The sequence below is a fragment of the Macrobrachium nipponense genome, chromosome 32 (genome assembly GCF_015104395.2).
Source record: "Macrobrachium nipponense isolate FS-2020 chromosome 32, ASM1510439v2, whole genome shotgun sequence".
In the NCBI taxonomy this organism is placed as follows: Eukaryota; Metazoa; Arthropoda; class Malacostraca; order Decapoda; family Palaemonidae; genus Macrobrachium; species Macrobrachium nipponense.
The window spans coordinates 69,563,208-69,582,965 of NC_061094.1; the positions used below are offsets into that span (position 1 = coordinate 69,563,208).

The following is a 19,758-nucleotide window of genomic DNA, read 5'->3' on the forward strand; positions in this document are numbered from 1 at the left end:
ATATATATATATATATATATATATATATATATATATATATTTCTATTTAACATATAGTATCAGTGGTACTATTTACTGATCTCACGGTACCAGTGGTACTATTTATTGATCTCACGGTATCAGTGGTACCTACTGTTTACAGCATCTCACAGTATCAGTGGTACTATTTACTGATCTCACAGTCCCATTGATACTATTTTACTGATCTCACGGTATCAGTGGTACCTACTGTTTACTCATCTCACAGTATCAGTGGTACAATTTTACTGATCTCACAGTACCAGTGGTACTATTTATTGATCTCACGGTATCAGTGGTACTACTGTTTACACATCTCACAATATCAGTGGTACTATTACGATCTCAAGTGCCATTGATACTTTTTACTGATCTCACGGTATCATTTGGTACCTACTGTACACTACGCACCAGTGGTACTATTTACTGATCTCACAGTACCAGTGGTACTATTTATTGATCTCACGGTACCAGTGGTACTATTTACTAACCTCACAGTATCAGTGGTACTATTTACTGATCTCACAATACCAGTGGTACTATTTACTAATCTCACAGTATCGTGGTACTATTTACTGATCTTACACAGTATCAGTGATACTATTTTACTGATCTCACGGTACCAGTGGTACTATTTACTGATCTTACACAGTATCAGTGGAAGAGAGGATACTAATGCTTATTGCCAAATAATAAAGAAAGCGAAACATTATAAAAAAAAACACCCTTGGGAATTGCTAAGAGAAGAACGAGAGAGAGAGAGAGAGAGAGAGAGAGAGAGAAGAGGAAGTCGGCCCTGTTTACTACACGCCAGACCTAAGATATTGTTCTACGAAGGTTGGTCTGACCAGCAGGCCCGGAAGAAAAACAACAATAACCTAAAAGCCGAGGAAGCTATGAAAACAACCTCTGAAACAACCTTTGCTGGAGTTTACTTACAATATATATATATATATATACGAAATTTTTATCCATCACCGGGATTCTATATACGTCGACTACTAATATCTTTAATTATATATATAATATTAATAATATATACATATATGGGATATGTATATGTATCATAATAGATTATGTTATCTGTGGATATATATTATATATATATATATATAATATAAAATATTATTATATATTATTATAATATACACACACACACACGAAATTTTTGGAATTTTTATCACATCACCGTGATTCGTATACATACGTCGAGCTACTAATGTCCTTTAATTAATATACAATTCGCTCTACCTCGGAATTAATATATTTTCATAACATGTTAACCGAAGGGGAATTTTTTAGTCCAGAATAATTTCGTCCTCTCGTGGGTTCGAACCAGCGCCCAGCGGACAGAGGAGAAATCAGGACTTCAGTGAGTTACCGCCTGGGCCAACTTGTTATAACAATGCCGACGAGACGACTTACAGAAACAAATACCGTAGCAGAATATTTTCGACCTTATCGCAAGACTAGGCTAGGACGGAAGTAGATTATCTAAAAAAAATAAGATATAACGAAAGGTACAGATGTAAAGGTTTACTCACAAACTGAAAGAAGCAGAAACTAACCAGTGTCGAAGACGTTGGGCCTCCTGGTTCTCTGCAATAATAAAAAAAAATGGAAAACATTAATATTCATCTCTTAAGTTATATTTTCAAAACCACATGAGGGCAATTTTAAGCTCAAAATACAGGTTATGTAAAAGCATCATGTTCATAATTGACGCTATTTCTTTCAAAGTATATTGTTCATAATTGACGCTTTGTTCAAAAGTATAATGTTCATAATTGACGCTTTTTGTTTAAAAATATAATACTCATAATTGACGCTTTTTGTTTAAAAGTATCATGTTCACTGTTACCATCGAATACAATCAAGTATTTACCTTCGAAAATTCAGTGGAATTACTTATATGTTGCCTTTATGTTTTTATTTATTTACTGATTGATTTTTTCGTTTTTTTTCGGGAAGCTCTTCGATATTTTTATATTTAAAAACCTTCAAGAGATTTTTACCTTCGGAAACTCCTAAGTAGTTCACCTTCGATATATTTAGCAAATCTTAAATATTGCAATTATCTATGTCTTTTTAGCTTTTGCCTTTGTTTTTTGCTTTGAGAAGCTCTTCAATACAGTCACCTCTAAAAACTTTCAAGAAATCTTTACCTTCGGAAACTCTTAAGTGGTTCACCTTCGATATATTTTGGAAATTTTTGTAAAGCACGAAAACTCTCGTCTATTTTACGTTCGGTAACTCTTACAAAATTTTTAAACTCACTTTCAATATCTTTGGAAGCCTTGTTTTCAAACCCCCTCCAGCGGTTTTAACTTATAAAATGGATCGAGTAACTTCGGAACTATTTTTAAAAAAAGATATTCAAATTTACCCTCAGATACTTTTAAGACCTCTTCTTTGTAACCTATGAAAACTTGTAACGTATACTTTTTAGTTTTTCTTTCCACAAAAAGCCTTCGGGATATTCTTCCTGAAAGTCTTGGGTCCTCCAGAAACAGAACTTGAGAATCCTTAGGTCATGTAATATGTTGGGTCAGTTGGTTACTGCAACAAACTCAGTGGCTGTTTTTCCTTCGAAATTTTAAATCAAGAATAAATAATCACTGGTTTTTTAAACTTGAAAATTCGTTGGTAATTCCTCACTGAAGTAAACAATAAATGAATAAATAAATATGTAAATAAATATATAATCATAAATAAATCTAAATATTTATATATAAATATATATATACACACACACACACACACACACATATCTATATATAATATATATAATATATATATTATTAATATATATTACATCTATATATATATAATATTTACTATAATATATATAGTATTCTTTTAATTTACGACACCACATTTACCCCCGCAAAAATATATATATCAAATAATCCTCCGAATAATGCTTCCTGAGGCTGTAAATAATCTTTGACTTCGCTCCACCCGTTTTCACAAAAATAAAAAAGAAACATTAATAAAATTAAAATTAAAATAAAAAAACGCATCATTAATAAGAGAATCCTCCGAATAATACATCACGAGGCTGTAATTATCAACACCACCAAAAAATTAATCTTTGATTTCGCTCAAACCCGTTTAAAAAAAAAATTAAAATCAAATCAAATTTTTAAAAGACACTAATAAATGAATTCTCCGTATAACAACCCTCGAAGCAACCCAGGTACGGATCCAGCTCCCGTTAACAACACCCCCCTCAAAAAAAAAAAAAAAAAAAAACAAAAAAAAAAAAAAAAAAAAAAAAAAACAATCTCCAACCTCCGAAAATCTCACATTTCCGTCACATCTTGAAACATCCCTCGTCCCTCATCTTCATCACCGTCTTCATTTATTCCCCCTCTTCCTTCCTTCCCTCCTCCGCTCCATAACCTCGCGGGAGTATATACGAACGCCGTATCATCTTGCCAGCATATTCCTATTTTCCCTCCCTCCTGAATTACCTCCTCGAGGCCGAGTAATTAAGGAGAGTGCCAAAGTCTTACACAGAGGTCAAGTCTGGGGTCACTCGAGGGATGGGAACCGACTAATGGACTATTTGGGCGTCATAACTCTCCCCTCCCAACCCCCTCCCCAAACCCCCCCCCCCCTACCCAGCACCCCTGGGTGAATATGGTTATGTGGGAGGGGTGGGGGATGGAGGGAAGGGGGTGGAGGCGTATGATTGTAATGGGTGTCAGCGAAAAGAGGTGGAGTATGTTTCCATTTCCGTAAATAATGGAAAATGTTTTTATTCAAAAGATGATCCATTTAGTGATGAATCTTCACAGGAATGCATCAGTCATTGTTAGATGTATTGAGAATATGACCATCCGAAAGAATTGATAATGTATTGAGAATATGACCATACGAAAGAATTGATAATGTATTGAGAATATGACCATACGAAAAAATTGATAATGTATTGAGAATATGGCCATACGAAAGAGTTGATAATGTATTGAGAATATGACCATACAAAAGAACTGATTGATGTATTGAAAATATGACTACATGAAAGAAATGGTATCAACAATAATTTCTTGACAAACAGCATTAAAAAATGTGTAACGACAATATAACAATATATTAGCACACTAACGTTTTTTGTCTAATGAAGTATAAATTCATTAGATAATCTAAATAAAAGACTATAGGATAAAAATAACTAGTATTAATACGGATTTCTTCACAGACAATTATCAATAAATGTGCAATGGATATGCCAATGCATATCCATTGCACATTTATTTCTATCTAAATTAATGAAATAAAAATTCATTAAAAACACATTGTTTCTATCTAAATTAATGAAATAAAAATTCATTTAAAACACATAAAACATTAAATAGTATACAATGACCATGTACTAGCTTGCAAACGTTGTTGTACAATGCAGGACAAATTTATAGAAAAAAAAGGAATATATAATAAAAAAAAAACTTTTACTTGTATAGGTAACTAACAGCCACACAATTCAAATAACTATTTTTACCGGACAAAACCTTCGTTAAGTGATGTCCCAACCAAATTAACTTCCCCCTAATAAAATGAATAAATATCACTAAAAAAAGAACATAAAATAACGAAACACATTTACTCATATAACTAACAGCCGCACAATTTAAACAATAACCATTTTTACCCGACAAAACCTTCGTTAAATGAAGTTGCAAGCAAGTGACATTATCCCTAATAAAAATAAATAATAAGAAAAAAGCACTAGCAGGAAGCAGTAGTAAAAGACACGCCCCCTTTTTTGATTTATTATTTATTTTTCTCTTCCGGTCCGTTAAAAAAAAAAAAGAAAAAAAACACCCCAATTTTTAGAAACTTTCAGGATACCCATTTTTTCGGTCCGTTTTAAACAAATTGTTTTTAACCGAATAGATCCTTCGTTAAGTGAAGTCTTAATCAAATGAATAAATTAATAAATAAACAAATAGATAAATAAATAAATAAATTAGGTTTTCCGGTCTGTTTAAAAAAAATTACTATTTTTAACCGGAGAGATCCTTCTTTAAGTGAAGTCTTAATCAAACGAATAAAGAAATAAATAAACAAATAGATAAATAAATATATAAATTAGGTTTTCCGATCTGTTTAAAAAAAAATACTTTTTTAACCGGACACATCCTTCGTTAAGTGAGGTCTCAATCATGAAAAAATATAAATAAATAAGCAAATAAATAAATAAACAAATAAATGAATAAATGAGAACGAAAACCCAGCGACTAGAAGCAACAAAAGACGCACCGCAATCCGTACCCATAAATGTCACAGTCCCCATTTTTTATTTATCATCATTTATTTTCCTTTTCCGGTCCGTTCGTATTTAGTTAAAAAGAGACGAATTGACAGACATTCCACCGTCGTCTCCAAAAGTCTCTTTCGTAAAAGAAGCGAAAGAAATTTCGAAAGACCTCTGGCCCGTGTTGGTATGTCTTGGCGGCCCGTTAAACACTCCTTTTCAGGCCTTCACAAATACTGGGGCCCATTTCTTTTATGATGGCCTTCAAAAGAGAGCGCGCTCGAAGGCGCGCGCTAGCGGCGCCCGAGATTGTTGCTACTCTTAAGACTTGGCAGGTTTGTTTGGACTTCCTGAACGAGAGGCGGACATAATATGCGTTCACGCGGGTTTTTCGTGAATGTCTGTATATGTACGTTATATACATGTGTATGCACACACACACACACACACACACACACACATATATATATATATATATATATCTATATATATATATATAATATTATAATACCCTGATATATATTATATATATATATATATATAGCATATATATATATATATGACTATGTACATATATGTATGTATGTATGTATGTATGTATGTATGTATATGACTGGTAAAAATGTCCTGTTACAACAGAATTCCATCTAAAAAAAGGAGCCCATAAAAACGCCAAAATATAGAAAGTAGGTACTGTATATTTCACGGACTGCTTTTCTCTCTCTCTCTCTCTCTCTCTCTCTTCATTACGCACCTGAAGAGAGAGAGACAGCAGTCTCTAGAATAGTATAGTACTTACTTTCTATATTTTGGCGTTTTTATGGGCTCCTTTTATTAGATATATGTATATGAGTGTGTGTGTATAAAGCCTGAATGATTTTAATCAAGATTTTGTTATTATTCTTGGCATAACCATGAGAAGGTTCTCTCTCTCTCTCTATACCATCCTAAAAAAACTGGAAAGAAATCAAATTAATGTACTTGCAAATAACCTGGCAGGAAAATCATCATTTTAATAAAAAGCTGCGGGAATATGATCACCGAACGTACTATAACCTGGCACAAGAAATAGCATAATTAAATCCTTTGATCAGCCTCTGAGATGCCCAGGACTTCTCCAGGTTGTAGCGTCCTTTGAATATCACGCCTCGTAACGTTTAGTGAAATTGTAAAAAAAAAAAAAATCAATATATAAATTCTCCGTCTAAAACTGCAACACTTCTAAGTATGCATCTTCGCCTTTGCTATTTTATTTTTATTCATTTATTTACCTATTTATTAATTTATTTACTTATTTCTGGATATCAGGAGTTCAATCAATTTCCCTATCATAACAGACCCAGGTTTCCTCTGAATACCAAGCCTTTGAACAATTAGTAGAATAAGACAGAATATAGTATGTAAGCCAAAGGCCAAGCGGTGGGACCTACGATGTCATCCAGCACTGAAATGCACTGAGAAACAACTGTCAGGAAAAGGTGGAAAGTAAGATGGAAGAATGAGAATGTGAACGGAGGCACAGTAAAAGGAACGAAAGGGGTTGCAGCTAAGGGCCTAAGGAAGAGACGGTGCAAAGAACCTTAAAATTATGTCTACAGTGCGCCACAGAGGCGCACTGACGACACTGCACCCACCCAAGGGGATCTCAAAGCTTAGCAAAACTCTTTTAGCGCGAGAAACCTCAATATTACAAGAAGCTCGTCTACATTTCCCCAAACTACAACACTCATGCATCTTTGAACAGGTTCCAGACACCTCGCTCGCCGGGAGCCGAGTTCGTTCAACAAGACTTTCTCTCAAGAGGGAAAGGATTTTTATCTTGATGTCGGGATTGTTTCTCTTTAAGAAGAAACTAATTAAACTCCATTCATCTTCCTTCGCTTTCTGCGTTTTTTTTTTTCTTTTAAGTCTGCTGCTGTCTTATCTATATTTTTCTTTTTGTGGTTTGTCTCGTCTTGCTTTCTGGTTAGAATTTCTATATTTCTGTGCGAATGTGACGTATTCATAGCTGCTGCCTCTATTCCTGGGTGTACATTATTTAACACAAAATCGTTTTGAGAAATCAAATAGGGTTTGAGTTCCAATGAAATGTGTTTACAAGAAAATAATGGAACATTTCGTTTTCTATAGATTTTCCTGTAATTATATTTCCAATGAAATGCGTTTACAAGAAAATAATGGAACAGTTCTTTTTCTGTATATTCTCTTGTAAACAAACTGCACTGAAAACTCTCTGGTATCACTGCCTGCTACAATCACATGACAATGCACGAGAACAATATTGAAATATGCCTTTATTACAGTAAGATTCTTTAATACAAGAAACCTCAATATACAAAATGCTCGTCTACATTTCCCCAAACGACATCACTCCCGCGCATGAACCTTCGAACAGATTCCACACACCTCGCCGGGAACAGCGTTTACAGGAACACCTCTGAAAGACCCTTCCACCAAGCAAAACCATAAACTGGGCTAAAAGGTAAATAATCTGCAAAGCGAAACCCACGTGAAATGATCAACGCATTTAGTGGGGAATCCCCTTCATATCTCTTCATTTAGGAAGCCGGCTCCAGAATCAAGTGGGGAATGGCCAGAACAGACTGAGGACCCCAGGCCCAGAAATCAGTTTCTGACGCCAGAACAGAAACAGATTAGAATGACTGCCTTCAAGAAGTTTTTTGGATTATGTTTTGACTCCTTATTTTATAGGCGATTAAATTAAAAGCAGGGTGCCCGAGACACTTAATAGGAATATAATCGTGCTTGGTGGCTGCTTCGTATGTAGCTATTCGTGACCCCAGGCCCAAAAATCAGTTTCTGACGCCAGAACAGAAACAGGTTAGAGTAGACACTATCAAGAAGATTTTAGACTCATTTTACAGGCGATTAAATTAAATTATCAGGGTACTCGAGACACGTGATAGGAACATAAACGTGCTCGGTGGCTGCTTTATAGGTTTAGCTAATCATGCTCACTGTCAGATAGGAACGTCTTAATTCTCAGTTGAAATGTTTTGTTAACTGTGTCAACCACTGAAGTATCTTTACTCTCTTTACCCCTTATCGTAATGATATTCTGTGACATGGAGGATTCTGTATGCTTTAAAAAATGCAAGAGAATGCATTACATAAAATATAAACCCAGAATGAAGGATGAAACCAATGACCATTAACATAAATATGAGAAAGAACCGGTGCATTACATTTGAGCGCATTGCCATTACAATTGAGCGCCAAAATAACTACATTTACGCGCAACCATATATTACATTTGCGCGCATACCTTTCAGGGGAAAAAACTTGTAATGTGAAACTGGAACAAGTTAATTGTAAGAAGATGTTGATTTGCAGCAAACTTTTCATAAGCACTTACGAAATCAGTAATTATGATCACATTTAGTTGCTGAAGGTAGTTTTCATGGATTGACTGCAGTTACTACTAAGAGAGTTGAATCAAGTTAAAATCTAAGGAATGAATGAAACACTTTATTTTAAACAATAGTAAAAAGACATCGACGTTAAAAAAAAATTATTTACAAATTTACAAGTCAGTTCTTGCGGAGTATTTCAATCCTATTGCTTTCAGAAATTGACGGCGGTCACCCCCATCTTCATATTTACGAAACTGGGCCATTAGATAATCATTTTTTTTTTTTCACTTTTTCTTAAAAATGCTTGAGATTCAATCCCCCGTAACCTGATGTAAGTTGTTGCCTGAAGTTTAAGGATATTATCTAAAAACAAAAACATTGAAGGGTGAGCCGAGTAAAATTGTGCAATGTAATGGGCGTGAAAAGACTCTGGGCCATTCGTGGTACGCCTTGCTTCGGTCGACTGAATTGATGCCCAAAGATTCGGAGGAAACGAAGATTCTGATGAAATTTAATTATCTACGATGTAGTCAGCAAATTTGACACACCGGTCGTCATCGGGGATGTCTGCCATCAGCTCCTCTGCAAAGCAGTCTCCTACTTCCGAAGGACTGAAAAAAGCCAATCCGAAAAACTGTGACAGCCATGAACTAACATCCGAGTTTCTGTCCTTATAGAGAGATCCTAATCCTAGTTTTTGAATCTGTCGCCACCAACTTTGGCCAAGATGAAACCTGCAACACTGTATTTGGGCACTAGGAAAAACTTTTCTAAGTGCATTGCCAGTTCGAAGACAATGTGGACTACACTTAAAAACTTAGCATCATTTCTTTGCTTGAACACAAATCCAAAATCATCCTAAGCAACGTCGTATAAACATCTGTTTTTGCTGGAAGTAGTGCATACACTAGAGGGACATAATGTCCCTTATTAAATCCATGAAAGGTATATAGCTGTTCAAAGTACTTGGGACGACACTTAAAAGTTCCATCAACAAATATCTCACTCACTTGTGTACATTGGGCGACGAGGTTGGCATTACATGAAAAGATGACAATTCCATAATCTTTATCATTAACTAAACAAAACTCTTCATTCTTGTTGATTTCAATCTTGAGCATGCCACAGTCAAACTATTCAAGTCCTTTTCTAATAGAGATTCCTCACCCACATTTTGCAATTAAGTTCGCACGAGCTTCGTGGGTCTCGTTGATATATCGCTGGTTGCATTTTTCACAACTGCACGGATCACTTGCCGTTCTACATTCCTTTTGTTTTCCTCATGGGAATGTTCACTGTTTCCATGGATTATCGTCGATATTTCCGGATTTGTCTTGAGCCTTGTTGTACACTGCTTTGATGTGCATCTCCAGGATAAATCACCGGACGCCAGTGCCCTATCAACACGGAATGTATATCCTGAGTATACGAGCGACCAAGCCTTGCGAGCGACTTGTTTGTTTGTTTCCGTTACCCTGAACTCAATGGTGGTGAGTGGTTTGAAACGGACCTTAGAATATGTCAGGTATACAAGAAGACAACTTTTAGCGAACGCTCGTTACCTTAATGTCATGTGTAACGAGGAGTTTAACCACTAGTTCTCCCAACGGCTCCGTGCGCAATCGTAAGAAACATGATGCATGACATGAATATGAGAAAGAACATGATGCCTGACATGAATATAAGAAAGAACGTGATGCCTGACATGAATATGAGAAAGAACATGATGCATGACATGAGAAAGAACATGATGCATGACACGACTATGATAAAGAACATGATGCAGGACATGAATATGAGAAAGAACATGATCCATGACACGAATAAGAGAAAGAACGTGATGCATGACATGAATATGAGAAAAAGCATGATGCATGACAAGAATATGAGAAAGAACATGACGCATGACGTGAATATAAGCAAAGGGGCTTTTTGAATCCCGAATCGGGCCAAATTATGACCGAAGGTTGCAGTGTACCGAAAGACAGCTAACTTCTCTCTCTCTCTCTCTCTCTCTCTCTCTCTCTCTCTCTCTCTCTCTCTCTCTCTCTCTTGTATATTATATCCATCTCTCTGGAAAGCACCGAAGTAAATGACCTTACACGACGCGACAACAGCGAAGTAGGAACTCGCAAGTTCGAAAGCCGTTCGAGTGGTATTGGAACTTGCTTTTCTTCAAGAGTATTTGGGGATCTGATGCGAGTCTAGTGGTGTGTGGCCTTTCCAAGGGACGGCGGCAGGAACGGGCGTTCGTAACGGTATTGAATATTATTCTTGTGATGTCAGCAGTTGCGTAATACCACATCATAATGATATATATAGATATATATATATATAATATATCTATATATATATATATATATATTATATAATATATATATATATATATACATATATGAATAACTTGATCAAGAAGTATATAAAACGTGATGCTATGTATAAATAAAGGTAATACCATGGAGGCATTACTTTATATATATAATATATATATTATAATAATACACATACACAAACACATATATGCGTATATATAAATGAATATTATATATATATATATATATATATATATAAATATATATATATATATCATCAGCAATTCAGCAATGAGACAATACATAAGCCAGTAACTGTTGATTTGGGTTTGTTTTTGTTGTTGTTTGTGTGTGTGTATGTGTGTGTAATTGTAAATTTCTATGAAGGAATTATCACTGCACAAAATAAATACTTGTGATTTAGTAAACAACACGATGAGAGCGAGACCACCTGCCATTATTTTCGGCTGCTATCTAAACCTACCCATCTCGAAGGTCACGAATCGAATTACGGACGTTTGTTCCAGAATGCAGTCATTCATTATCATCTCCTGAATCTTTGAGCCTGTTTTTTCTCGTTGTTCAAAATTAAGAGCCGACGGCTTAGAGGAAGCTTTGCGCTGCTGAAGTCAACTCAAAGCTCATGATTGGGGAACGGTTGATTCGACAGAAAAAAAAAAAAATAGTTACGAGACGGCAGGAGATAGAAGACCTGAGGACCCGAATCTAAAATATTCTACCAGTGGGTGAGGGATGCGGGGGGTTGGTGGGGGGGGTTGGGGGGGGGGAGAGAAGAGTTCGGTGGATGAGAACAGTGAAAAAAAAATGGACTCAAAAGCCGCAGTCATTCATCGAATCCTACATAATCCTACGTGCACATTTTTGTGTTCATCAGCGCACAGTCATACCAACCCTTGTGTTCATCAGCGCACAGTCATACCAACCCCACCAACCGCCCCCCACCAACACCACCACCACCGCCTCCGCTGCTGCTGCTGCTGACGCTACTCCATACTCGTATGCAATCGCTTCTTAATCAGGTGCGGATGAACAGTGATACAAAGGGGAGGAACTTAGATGCCTTCGGCTTTAAGGGCTGTTTCGACATAGTAGTTTTCCAGAGGATTAATGAGACGGTGGAGCCATTGGTTGGAACGAACAGGAGGAAGCTTGTTGTTGGATTCCCCAATGGGCGATCCCGAACTTAATCCTAAAAGAAACGGCCGGGAAATTAATAGAGAGAGAGAGAGAGAGAGAGAGAGAGAGAGAGAGAGAGAGAGAGAGAGAGAGAGAGTTTCCCTTGCAACAAATCATGTATCATATCTGAATTATCGCCACCGTAATTACTCAGTTGTTCCTATTGGTTACCTTCTGAGAATAGAGGAAAAGAGAGAGAGAGAGAGAGAGAGAGAGAGAGAGAGAGAAGTAGTAGTAGTAGTAGTAGTAGAAGTAGTAGTATTAGTGCAAGTATTGTAGTAGTTGTTAGAAAGTAGTAGTTGTTGTAGTAGTAGTAGTAGTAGTTCCCGCTGTTTACCTTCTCCTAGGAATAGAGGAGAGAGAGAGAGAGAGAGAGAGAGAGAGAGAGAGAGAGAGAGATAGTAGTAGTAGTAGTAGCAGTAGTAGTAATAGTAGAAGTAGTAGTTGTTGTTGTAGTGGTAGTACCTTACAGACCTTACAGTTCGTTCGGGTTGCCCCAGGTCCCTCAGTGTGAGGCGCCTCTAATGTCTACCAGAGAGTTGCTAGTACATCTTCCGGTATATTTTGCATCTTCCAATCTTGGATGGTCTGGGATGCAGTTTAGATATTTGTCGAGCTTATTCTTAAACACATCTACGCTCACTCCTGATATATTCCTCAGATGAGCTGGCAACGCATTGAATAGACGCTGCATTATCGATGCTGGTGCGTAGTGGATTAATGTTCTGTGTGCTTTCCTTATTTTTCCTGGTATAGTTTTGGGCACTATTAATCTACCTCTGCTTGCTCTTTCTGATATTTTTAGTTCCATGATATTTTCTGTTATTCCTTCTATCTGTTTCCATGCCGAATTATCATGTAGCGTTCTCTTCTCCTTTCTAGACTATATAATTTTAAGGATTGTAGTCTTTCCCAGTAGTCTAGGTCCTTAACTTCTTCTATTCTAGCTGTAAAGGACCTTTGTACACTCTCTATTTGTGCAATATCCTTTTGATAGTGTGGGTACCATATCATATTGCAATATTCAAGTGGACTACGAACATATGTTTTATAAAGCATAATCATGTGTTCAGCTTTTCTTGTTTTGAAGTGCCGTAACAACATTCCCATTTTTGCTTTACATTTTGCCAACAGAATGGCTATTTGATCATTGCATAACATGTTCCTATTCATCATCACACCAAGGTCTTTAACTGCTTCCTTATTTGTGATTGTCTCATTATTAGGTCCCCTTGGAATAGAGGAGAGAGAGAGAGAGAGAGAGAGAGAGAGAGAGAGAGAGAGAGAGAGAGAGAGAGAGAGAGCAAAGAATGGCGAGGGCCCTTCTTGTTCTTTCCAGATAGTTTCCGTTCCAGGTCACGAAAATTGAGGATGAACCTTGTTTTCAATGGTGGATCCATTTTCTCTCGAAGTTTTCCCAACTGAATCTTCTTCCTCACTTAAACAACAACTTTTGATAGGGTTTATCTCTCTCTCTCTCTCTCTCTCTCTCTCTCTCTCTCTCTCTCTCTCTCTCTCTCTCTCTCTCTCTCTCTTCTTGCTAAGAAACTCATCTCCGGAATTTTTTTTTTCTTAATTCGAAAGTTGAGGTCCGTTGCTTTAAGCAGATGTTGTCTTATACACAGCGGGAATGGAATGGAATATACAACTCAGGCCAAAGGCCAAGCGCCGGGACCTACGAGGTCATTCAGCGCTGAAACGGAAACTAACGATAAAAGTTTGAAAGGTGTAAGCGGAGGAAAACTTCTAAATAGTAGCTGCGCTACGAAACTGTTATTAAAGAGAGGTTGGATAGCAAGATGGAAGAAAGAGAATACGAACGGAGGTATAGTAAAAAAGAAAAAACTTTATTTGCATTTTACAATGGTTATTCTAATCTTAGTTAATAATATATATACAAATTCTGTTTATTTATAGGATACCAGATTCATATATTCTACCGCGTTTTGTTCCAACAAATACATATCATCAAAGCAATTCTTTAAAACCTGCTTTAAAATAACAAATTAATGAGAAGCGTTTTAAAATAATAAATTTCTGATATTTATTAAAACAGTAAAATGATGTATTTCGTAGAAATTCCTATAGTGAGGTGCACTGATAGCATTACACGCCCCTCCACCCAGCCAACCCCCCCCGCCCCTCCCCTTCCCATCCCCTCCATGGTATATGGAGCAGGAGTCACAGTAGATGTAATTCAGAACACCATAACAACACCATAACGCAATTCCCTTTCTCGTGGCGACAAATATAACACCCGAAATATGGGTCCCTAAGAAGCGCAATTCTCCATTCTTCCCTTTCAGCGATGGCGTTAATTATCGTAGCAGCTTCATAAATGAAGCTCCTTCGTTTCAGAGAGCCTTAACCGAAGCTCTCTCGTAACGTAGGAAGCTCTGATCGTTTCGCCAGAGGCTCATCCGTTTTAACGAGCATCGACGACGTACTATTCGTTGACATTCGCCGTTTTTTTCTCTTGGCGAATTCATAAACAGCTTCGTAAAGGAGCGGACAATGAACGCGGCTGGCTTTCGAGAGGCGTTGGAACGTCAACTCATCGAGGGGAAATATGTGGTTCCCTTCAATCTCCTCTGTCTGTTTACATATATATATATGCAGAAGCCAGGTACTATGTCGTACCTCTAAGTAAATAGGGATACAATCCACAATGAAGTAAAATCCTCTTGTAGTTTAAAATATATATTCTTGTACAGGATTAAAGCTTTCGACCATCAACTGTGGTCTTGTTCACTAAAGTGTGATATGTCACCTCAAGGAACTAACAAGTAAGAGTTCCTTGAGGTGACATATCACACTTTAGTGAACAAGACCACAGTTGATGGTCGAAAGCTTTAATCCTGTACAAGAATATATATTTTAAACTACAAGAGGATTTTACTTCATTGTGGATTGTATCCCCATATATATATATATATATATATATATATATATATATATATATATATATATATATATATATATATGTAGATATAGATATACATAATCTCACACACACACACACACACACATATATATATATATATATATATATATATATATATATATACATATATATATATATATATATTATATATATGTGTGTGTGTGTGTGTGTGTGTAAAGTTTAATGGTATTTATGCTAAGTATTGCGCATTAAAACGAAAATGAAAGATAAAGAAAAAAAAAATTCTCATACGGTTCCTCTCACTTTCTTGTCTTTTTTTGTTAGATTAGTTAAATTATATTTATGCTAAGTAATGCGCATTAAATCGAAAATGAAAAAGTATATTTCTGTATTACTGTTGTTTCTTTTAAGAAAATGTATCTTACGCAAAATCAAGAGGTTGAAATCATCCTGAAATATTTTCCAAATAAAGTAATAAAAATGAATATTCCTTTAGTTGTCAAAATAATAAGAATAAATCAATTCTGCATTCTCTCCTCTGTGCAAAAATATTTTCCAAATAAAGTAAAAGAAATAAATATTCCTTTTGCTGTCAGAATAATAAAGTAATAAAAATGAATATTCCTTTTGTTGTCAGAATAATAAAAATAAATATAAATTCTGCTGTCGTTATATTTTTGTACGGTGTGGGGGGGGGCGGAGGGGGCAGGGACCCCTGTAATATATTGCATTCTCTCTGCTGGCGCATTTCTTTGGTAACATATAAGTTGGATAAAGAGATAAGTTCCACCGTTGACGAATGGTTTCAAACTCTATTTCAAAATTCTTATGTGATCATAACCAAAGTCCCCTAAGAACAAGGCGTGATCCGACCTCGAACTTACTCGGGACGCGCGCGAGATTTTCCTTCATGCATAAGTTGTCAACATTATATTCCTAACTTTCATAGTAAATTAAAACGTGTTAAAATCTACGGTCAAATAGAGCCTTGTTTCACCGACGAAAATTGAAATAAATACGCTATTATTTTTATCAGAAATAATCTGTCTGTAATGTTTAACTTGCACATTATTTATTTTTTACATTTTCATTTTAATAAATAAATCATAAACATCCCATCCTAATATTCCTATTCCTGTAACTGTAACTCAACGCGAAACACCTTTTCCAGACCTTTTTAGTCTTTTCCAGAGGGCTTTCCTAACCCCCAACAGCAACAACAACAGTAAGAACAACAACAACAGTAGTAAGAACAACAACAACAACAACAACAGTAAGAACAACAACAAAGTAGTTTGTAGGCTTACTCCCCGAGTAAGCCAAAAGTGGGCTGGATACCTAGATCTTTACAGAGCCATATGAACATCAGGGGGGGCTGGATATTATACATATATATATATATATATATATATATATACATATATATATATATATTATATATATATATGTGTGTGTGTGTGTGTATATGTGTGTGTGTGTGTGTGTGTGTGTGTATAAAGGTGCCTTCTCATATTACACTTCAAATTAACATTCTGACATTTCCCTCATCATTAAAATACCTCGGAACGAATTCAAGATTTTCCCAAATTCAGCGACACCCTCAACGGCTGGAACCGGGGGGGGGCGCAGAGCCCTCGAATTCATTAAGAGTATATCTCCAGCCATTACCTCTGAGCGCGGAGATGCTATCTGCGTATCTGTGCGTATCTAAATTAGATCATACTTCGAGTTTTGTGAAGGGGGGGGGGGGGGGGGGGGGGGGCCGGATTCCTTTTCCGCAATATTCCGCTACTAGACAGGGAAAGGGGTCCGCCCATATTCCAGCCGATTTTTCTTTAATAAAAGCCACCAGCGAAGGAGAAAATGTTATTGGCGCCCCCAGAGATTAATTAATTTCAGGATGATTCTGAAGCCGAGGGGGAGATAAGTTGGGATAGTTCAATTTCTCAGTCAAGAAAAGACCGCCGTGTAGTTTATTGGCATCCTTGGCGTATCTGCGCCTAGATAAAGATGTTTGATGCTTTTCAAAGGGTTGTTCAGCTTATATCAACCTTTATAAGAATTTTCTATAGTTTAGCTTATATCATCCTTTATAGCATTGTCTATTGTTTAGCTTATATCATCCTTTGCAAAAATTTCTATTGTTTAGCTTATATCATCTTTTATAAAAAAATTTCTATAGTTTAGCTTATATCATCCTTTATAAAAAAAAATTCTATTTTTTAGCTTATATCATCCTTTATAAAAAATTTCTATTTTTTAGCTTATATCATCCTTTATACAAATTTTCTACTGTTTAACAAACCATCCTTTATACAAATTTTCTATTGTTTAGCATATAACATCCTTTATCAAAATGTTCTATTGTTTACCTTATATTATCCTTTATAAAAATTTCGATTGTTTATCTTATATCATCCTTTATAACATTTTCTATTGTTTAGCTTATCATCCTTTGTAAAAATTTATATTGTTTAGCTTATATCATTGTTTATAAAAAAATTTCTATAGTTTAGCTTATATCATCCTTAATAAAAAAAATTTCTATTTTTTAGCTTTATCATTCTTTATAAAAAATTTCTATTTTTTAGCTTATATCATCCTTTATGAAAATTTTCTATTGTTTAACAAGCCATCCTTTATAAAAATTTTCTATTGTTTAGCTTATAACATCCTTTATCAAAATGTTCTATTGTTTAGCTTATATCATCCTTTATAAAAATTTCCATTGTTTATCTTATATCATCCCTTATAACATTTTCTATTGTTTAGCTTATATCATCCTTTATAACATTTTCTATTGTTTAGCTTATATCATCCATTGTAAAAATGTCTATAGTTTAACTTATATCATCCTTTATAAAATTTTCTATTGTTTAGCTTATATCATCCTTTATGAAAATTTCTATTGTTTAGTTTATATCATCCTTTACAACATTTTCTATTGTTTAGCTCATATCATTCTTTATTAAATTTTGTGTACGTTACAAATCCTCGTGTGAGAAGGGCCCTTGGAAAGGTGAAAACAAATCTTCATGACATCTCAACGTTTTGTATCCCAAACAATCCCTATATGATACCATGAGACACAGGAGTGCATCTATACTTCGGTTTCTATACAGAAGTCAAGGAAATTTCCGAGAGAATGCTTTGGAAATTAAAAACAAAAAATTAATCATTAAGAAATTGACGTCTTCTTTTCTTCTCTTTTTACCAAGCTAATTTATAAAACTAGCTCTTTTTTTAAACTAGATCAATTTTATAAAATAAAACTAGCTCTTTTTACCTAGATCATTTATAAAACTAACTCTCTTTTTACCTAGATCATTTATAAAACTAGCTCTCTTTTTACCTAGATAATTTATAAAACTGGCTCTCTTTTTACCTAGATCATTTATAAAACTAACTCTCTTTTTACCTAGATCATTTATAAAACTAGCTCTCTTTTTACCTAGATCATTTATAAAACTGCCTCTCTTTTTACCCAGATAATTTATAACACTAACTCTCTTTTTACCTAGATAATCTATTAATTTATAAAATGAGCTCTCTTTTTACCTAGATAATTGTATAAAACTAGCTCTCTTTTTACCTAGATAATTGATAAAACTAGCTCTCTTACCTATATTATATGTCAGTGTATCGTATATGGGACGCAAAATGGTGGTAAACTGTTACCTTTCAAGGGTAATATTCTCATGACAGGAAAACTGTTAGTATATGACTTTATCATATGTGGAAAGAAAACATTTTGCCTTTTATTAAATACACTTTCTCATTTGTCACGAAGTCTTATGAAATATCACGTTTGCCAGCAACTGTTTTATAAGGCGGCTGAGTATTTGCTCTCAAGGGCAAGCCCCCTTCCCCCCCCCCCCCCCCACCCCCCCCCCCCCCCCCCCCCCCCCCCCCCCCCCCCCCCCTCCCCCCCCCCCCCCCCCCCCCCCCCCCCCCCCCCCCCCCCCCCCCCCCCCCCCCCCCCCCCCCCCCCCCCCCCCCTCCCCCCCCCCCCCCCCCCCCCCGACCCCCCCCCCCCCCCCCCCCCTACACACACGCAAAAAGAGGAAAGTATTTTTAAAATGACCCAGTTACTCCATCCAGCATAATCTTGTCGAGGAAAAGCCATTAGAGGGAGAAAACAATTCATTACCGAGGTCCCTTCAGGCAAGCAGCGAGCACACTTTATTTATCAAACTATTAATAAAATAGAACTCCCGTGCGTTGAAAACGTCAGGAGGGTCGCTGATCATCCCTGCAGGAGACAAACGATCCATTTCTGACTTAACGATGACTAACGGTGGTTCGGTGGTCATTTCAACGAGGAGCAAGGCGTTTGTTTCCAGGGGTCGCGAAATGTCATGGAAAAATAGTGATGGAATTTGCATGGGCGAGATGAGTCTTCTCTCTCTCTCTCTCTCTCTCTCTCTCTCTCTCTCTCCTCTCTCTCTCCGATAGAATATATATACTATTATATATATATATATATATGTATGTATACATATATCGAGCTACAATGTCCTTTAACATCTAATTCGCTCTACCTCGGAATTAATATATTTTCATATATATGCTATACCGAAGGGGAATTTTTTCTCGATAATAGATTTACCTGTACTTGGGCGCGAACGCAGGTACATTAAAATCCAGGCAGGTCAGGGAAGCTATACCACCCCACCACCGCGAGAGGCT

The 19,758-nt window shown here is 36.1% G+C and overlaps 1 protein-coding gene across 1 annotated transcript in view; it reads right to left on the reverse strand.

The window, feature by feature from the left end:
- The window catches only part of LOC135207458 (putative neural-cadherin 2), a 1,036,792-nt gene that overhangs the window by 913,646 nt on the left and 103,388 nt on the right, over window positions 1-19,758 (reverse strand). Inside the window, 1 exon segment of the mRNA XM_064239182.1 lies at window positions 1,587-1,617. The gene's annotated coding sequence lies outside the window, so the exon portion shown is untranslated.